The 6,665-nt window shown below is 44.0% G+C and overlaps 1 non-coding gene across 1 annotated transcript; it reads left to right on the plus strand.

Annotated features, from left to right (window-relative positions):
• Positions 1-5,683: 5,683 nt before the first annotated feature.
• On the plus strand, positions 5,684-5,786 carry LOC120522485. The gene has a single exon (XR_005632396.1). It is a non-coding gene; the product is annotated as a U6 spliceosomal RNA (small nuclear RNA).
• Positions 5,787-6,665: the final 879 nt, after the last annotated feature.

The raw sequence follows: 6,665 nt of genomic DNA on the forward strand, positions 1-6,665 counted from the left end.
CTTTTCCCCCACGGTTAAAAATTTTTTTCCCAAAGAAAAGTGATATTTTTTGAAAGGGGTTACAGAGTCACGGAAAGAGCGGCAGCCCCTTTTAGAATCAGATCTAAACAGACTCCTCTGATGTAGCGATGTCCTCTCCCTTCTGAGGGTTTGGGGGAAATTACGAACTACGTCAATGTACCGCAACCAAGTCAGTCTTTGCTCCCCTTAGGAGATGGGTATTTCCCGCTATAAAAACACAGTTTCTTTTCTCGGCATTGCTTTGAAAATTCAGCTGCCCTTCCCTCTCTCAGCAGGGATCGGAGTTGGCGTGTTCGTTTTGGCTAAAGATGGGGTGTCTCGATCAGACAACATTCTTAATGTCCGAGAAGGAGGGCAGTGGTTGTCTCTCCTTATTAAAACACAGGTCGAATGGTCGCTGAAAAAAGTTGTTCTTTTTGGATGGACACGGGGGGTTTTCAAGAAACCGGTTTTCTTTGTTTTCCAAGCTTCTCAAAGACAATGGGTTCATTAACTGATGGCACTGGTTGGCTTTCCCCGGATCCGTTTTCCATTTTTAATTAATCTTTAATTTCAAGGAGGATGTAGAGTTTACCTTTATCATTTCTATCATTTTTATTTCCTTCTAATTTTCTCTTATTAAATGTTTATTTAACGGTTTAATGTTTCTTTCCCAAATTACCGCAAATTGATCATTTCCTATAGGGAAAAACAGGATTTCACGGTGCCTGTCCCATTCTCATTTCTTCTCAGTGGTGCCAGCCAGAAAAATTAACCCGAAGTTTGTATACCTGAATGAGGGAAAGAAAAAACCTCTCGGAAAATTTACAAGTAGCAGCACGCCCAAGCGCCGCCCTGGGCGGACATCTATATGGAATTTTATAAGCCAAGGTGGCCCTCTGAGAAATTTAAATGGAAATGGCAAAAAGGCTGGTCTACACTGGGCTTGTCTGCTTCTTCCCACACTGCTATTGTGGGAATTTACCATTAGAAGGGCTGCAACCTAGAAATAGAGTGACTGGGGAATTACACCACAATGGTGGGTGGTGCCTCCCATTCCAAGGGAACCCCCAAATTACTTTCTCGGCAGTACATCAACAAAAATTTGGGGGCGATACGAGAAGATTAGCATGGCCCTGCCAAGGATACACGAAAATCATGGAGCGCCCTCTTTCTTCCTAAATGCACGATTTGTCCAAAAGTTCTCATTGAAGTATTTACATAACTCAGAAAATGAAGTTTGGCTGATGCTGTCACTCCTTTTGAGGTTTGGAAGTCTGGCAGGTAAAAAGTTAAAACATGAATCGTCTTGACCTCGTCGCAAATGCAGAAGAGGCGTGGAAAGGAATGAAGTTACATCTATGTCAGCCCAATTGCCTTCCGTTCCGACAACCAAGTTTGTAGCACTCTTTTCTTTATCGACCAAATTTTCCCAGCAGGAATGGGGTATGGGAAAACCTCTTCCTGCCGGACGTAAATCAAAAATGGCTTTGTCCCGTGCGCACAGTATATTTTTCCGCGGACTCAACATGAAATTCTGGAAAAACGCGTGTCTTTGTTTTAGAATCCAGATGCTAAAACCGACTCTCTGATGAGGCTGTTTTCCCTTCTGGTGTGGGGAAATTCTTTAAATACGCAATGTTGCGCCATCAACAAAGTCAGTCTTTCTCCCCCTTGGTAGGATGGGGTATTTGCTGCTAGTAATACCCGTTTCTTTTTCGGCTATGCCGTTTATGAAAAATTCAGCTGCTTACTATTCGTCTCCCAGCCGAAGGATCTGAGTTGGCGTCATCCAGTTTGGCCAAGATGGCCTGTCTCCCATCCCGACAACATTCTTAATGTCCAGAGAAGGAGGTCAGTGGTTGGTCTCTCCTTATTTAAAAACAGCGAGATCGAATGTCGCGAAAGTTATTCTTTTTGGATGGAAAATCAGGAGTTTTCAAGAAAACCAGGTGTTTCTTTGTTTTCCCAAACTTTTCACAACGGGTTCATTAACTTGCGCACTGGTTTGGCTCTGGATCAACAGTTTTTCATTTCCCAATTCAATCTTAATTTCCAAGGAGGATGTGAGTTTACCTTAATCCCATTTCTACATTTTATTTCTCTAATTTTCTCTTATTAAATGTTTATTTTAACGGTTTAATATCTTTCAGTAGGTTACAGTGATCATTTCCTATAGGGAAAAGAGGGATTTCAGGTGCCTGTACCATTCTCATTTCTTCTCAGTGGGTTCCCGCCAGAAAAAAATAACCCGGAAATGATACCTAGTATGAGCAAAAAACCTCTGCGGAATTCGCAATACGGGCCACGCCCCAAATCGGCCGCCCTGGGCGGGGCACACTGATATGGAATTAGCATAAGCCAAGGTTCCCTCTGTGAAATTTACACGAAATGGCAGAAGAGGCTGGATCTAACTGGGCATTGTCTGCTCTCTCCACACTGCTTTTGGAATTTACCCTAGAAGAGACTGCAACTGAGAAATAGGCTACGCAGCCGAATTACCACAATGGTCTGCGGGGGGGTGCCTCCCACTTAAGCACAGAGACTTCCCCCCCAAATCTGTATTGCTCAGGCAGTACATCAACCAAATTGGAGCGATACAAAAAGATTAGCAGGCCCCCCGGAGGATGACACGAAAATCGTGGGCGCTCCTTTTTCCCTTTCCAAATATATACAGGCTTTTCACGCCAAAAAATTCCTCCTTAGTATCACCAAAGTCAGAAAATGAAGTTTGGCTGATGCGTACAGCGCTCCTATGAGGTTTGGGAAGACTTTGGGACGTAAGGGAACGTTTGAAAACATTGCACTCCGTCTTGTACCTCATTCTCAAAAGCAGAAGGGGCGTGGGAAAGGAATTGAGTTAACTATATCCCAGCCTTCGTTTTCTGACTAATTCCAAGGTTTCAGAGTCACTGGTCTTTCTTCTCTGTATCGTCAAAATTTTCCCAGCCAGGAATGGGGTCTGGAAAGCCTCCCTTTCACGGACGGTAATCAAAATTGCTTTGTCGAGCGACAGTGATATTTTTTTTGGGGAGCGCACATGAAGAATCTGAAAGAAGCCGGGCTCTTGTTTTGAATCCGACGATACTAAATCCAAAACTCCCCTTTATGACATTCCCTTCCCTTCTGAGTGTGGGAATTACAACCGTCATGTTGCCCAACCAAAGTCAGTCTTTTCTCCTCCTTGGTGAGGATGGGGTATTTCTGCCAGTAATCCAGTTTCTTTTTCTCTGCCATGCCGTATGAAATTACTGCTTACTATTCGTCTCTCTCAGCAGGATCTGAGTTGCTCATTAGTTTGGCCAAAGATGGCGCTGTTCCACATCAGACAAAATTCTTAATGTCCAGAGAAGAGGCAGTGGTTTTGGTCTCTCCTATTAAACACAGCAGGTCGATGTCCGCAAGTTAGTTCTTGTTGGGTAGCAAATAACGGGAGTTTTTTCAAAAAAAACCAGGTGTTTCTTTTTTTCCAAGCTTCTCAAAGACAACGGGTTCATTAACGGCGCACTGGTTGGCTCTGGGATCACAGTTTTCCATTTCTAATTCCCAAACTTTTTAAATTTTAAGGAGGATGTAGAGTTTTACCTTAATCATTCTATCATTTTATTTCTTCTAATTTTTCCCTTTTTTAATGTTTATTTTTAACGGTTTAATGTTTCTTTCCCTAGGTTAGGGTAAGCATTGACATTCCTATAGGGAAAAGAGGGATTTGGTGCCGTACCCATTCTCATTTCTTCCCCAGTGGTGTTCCAGCCAGAAAAAATTAACCGAAAGTGTTGTATACCTAAAAAAGAGTAAAGAAACAACCTCTGCCCAAATTCAGAAGTCATCGGCCCACATAGCACCCCTGGGAGCACATCTGATTGGAATTAGCATAAAGCCAAAGGGGGCCTCTGGAAATTTACACTGGAAATGGCAAGAAGGCTGGATGCTAACTGGGATTGTTCTTCTTCTCCCACTGCTACTTGGAATTTTCCAAATAGAAGAGATCGGGGAACCTGAGAATAGGCTAACGGCCGCGAATTACACCAAATGGTCTGCGAGGGGGTGCCTCCCGTTAACCGAGACTTCCCCAAATCTGTAAATTGCTCAGGGAGTACATCAACTAAAATTGGGCTACAGAAGATTAAGCATGGCCCCGAGGATGACACCAAACGGGAGGTCTCTTTCTTCTAAATATTCAGGCATTTGTCACGTCCCCAAAAATTTCCCCCATTGAAGTATCACATAAAGTCAGAAAAATGAAGTTTGGCTGATGCTGTACAGTGCTCCTAAGGGTTTGGGAAGATCGGGTAGCAGTAAAGGAAACGTTGAAAAACTTTTCATCCGTCTTGTACCTCGATCGTCAAAAGCAGAAGGAGCTGGGAAAGGAATGTGAGTTACATCTATGTCCCAATTGCCTTCCGTTCCGACTAATTCCAAGGTTTCAGTAGTCACTGGCTTCTTTCTTCTCTGTATAAACGGCAAGTTTTCCCAGCCAGGAATGGGGTACTGGAAAGCCTCTTCCACCCGGATGTAAATCAAAAATGGTTTTGCCCGATCAGCGACAGTGATATTTTTTGGCGGGCGCAACATGAAGGATCGGAAAGAGCATGCGGCTCTTTGTTTTAGAATCCGGCGATGCAAAACCCAGACTCCTCTGATTGGGCGCATGTCCTCTCCCTTCTGAGTGTGGGAATTACGAACTACGTCAATGTTGCGGTCAACCAAAGTCAGTCTTTGCTCCCTCCTTGGTGAGGATGGGGTATTTCTGCTGCTAGTAATACCCGTTTCTTCTCTCCGGCATATACCGTTCCCTGAAAATTCAGCTGCTTACTATTATGTCTCTCTCAGCGAGGGGTCTGGGGTTGGGGGTCATGCCAGTTTTGGCCAAAGATGGCTGTCTCCGCATCAGACAACATTCTTAATGTCCCGAGAAGGAGGTCAGTGGTTGGTCTCTCCTTATTAAACACAGCAGAGATCGGAATGGTCGCGACAAGTTCAGTTCTTGTTTGGATGGCAAATCGGGGAGTTTCAAAAAACCAGGTGTTTCTTTGTTTTCCAACTTCTAAAAAGACAACGGGTTCATTAACTGCGGCACTGGTTGGCTCCTGGGATAAACGTTTTCCAATTTCTAATTCAATCTTTAATTTCCAAGGAGGATGTAGAGTTTTACCTTTAATCATTTCTATCATTTTTATTTCTTCTAATTTTTCTCTTATTAAATGTTTTTTTTTAACGGTTTAATTTTCTTTCAGTAGGTTAGCTTCATGATTGATCATTTCCTATAGGGAAAAGCAGGGATTTCCGGTGCCTGTACCCATTCTCATTTCTTCTCAGTGGTGTTCCAGCCAGAAAAAATTAACCCGGAGAAGTGTTGTATACCTAGTATGAGCAAAAAAACAACCTCTCGGAAATTCAGCAAGTCCGGCCACGCCCACAAACAGCCCGCCCTGGGCGGCACATCTGATATGGAATTAGCATAAAGCCAATGGCCTCTCTGTGAAATTTATCCTGGAAAATGGCAAAGAGGCTGGATGCTACACTGGGCATTGTCTGTTCTTCTCCACACTGCTATTCGTGGAATTTTACCATTAGAAGAGACTGCAACCTGAGAAATAGGGGCTAAAGGCCAAGCAATTACCCCACAATGGTTCTGGCGGGGTGGTGCTCCCCGTCTTAAGCACAGAACTTCCCCAAATCTGTACTTTCAGGCAGTACATCAACTAAAATTGAGGCGATACAGAGAAGATTAGCATGGCCCCTGCAAGGATGACCCTAAAAAACGTGGGCGCTCCTTTTTCTTTCCCAAATATATCACAGGCATTTGTCACGTCAACGAAGATTCCTCCATTGAGAGTATCACATAAAGTCAGAAAAATGAAATTTGGCTGATGCTGTCAAGCCTCCTTTAGGTTTGGAAGATCGTACGTAGAACAGCGTTGAAAAACATTGCACTCCGTCTTGTACCTCGATCGTCAAAGCAGAAGGAGCGTGGGGAAAAGGAATTGAGTTACATCTATGGTCACCAATTGCCTTCCGTTTTCGACTAATTCCAAGGTTTCAGTAGTCACTGGCTTCTCTTCTCTGTATCGTCGCAGGTTTTCCCAGCCAGGAATGGGGTACTGGAAAACCTCTTCCGCCGGACGGTAAATCAAAATTGCTTTGTCCGATCGCGACAGTGATATTTTTTAGGCGAGGCAACATGAAGAGTCGGAAAGAAGGCAACGGCTCTTTGTTTTAGAATCCGCGATGCTAAATCCCGACTCCTCTGATGAGCGCTTTTCCTCTCCCTTCTGAGTGTGGGGAAATTTAGAACTACGTCCAATGTTCGCGTCAACCAAAGTCAGTCTTTGCTCCCTCCTTGGTGAGGATGGGGGATTTCTGCTGCTAGTAATACACAGTTTCTTCTCTCGGCATATGCCGTTCATGAAAATTCAGCTGCTTACTATCGTCTCTCTCAGCAGGATCTGGAGTTGGCGTCATGCCAGTTTGGCTAAAGATGGGCGCTGTCTCGCATCAGACAACATTCTTAATGTCCAGAGAAGGAGGTCAGTGGTTGGTCTCTCCTATTAAACACAGCAGAGATCGGAATGGTCGACAAGTTCAGTTCTTGTTTGGATGGCAAAGTACGAGGAGTTTTCGAAAACGAGGTGTTTCTTTGTTTTCCAAGCTTCTCAAAAGAC

The sequence above is a fragment of the Polypterus senegalus genome, unplaced genomic scaffold (genome assembly GCF_016835505.1).
Source record: "Polypterus senegalus isolate Bchr_013 unplaced genomic scaffold, ASM1683550v1 scaffold_9311, whole genome shotgun sequence".
Lineage (NCBI taxonomy): Eukaryota > Metazoa > Chordata > Cladistia > Polypteriformes > Polypteridae > Polypterus > Polypterus senegalus.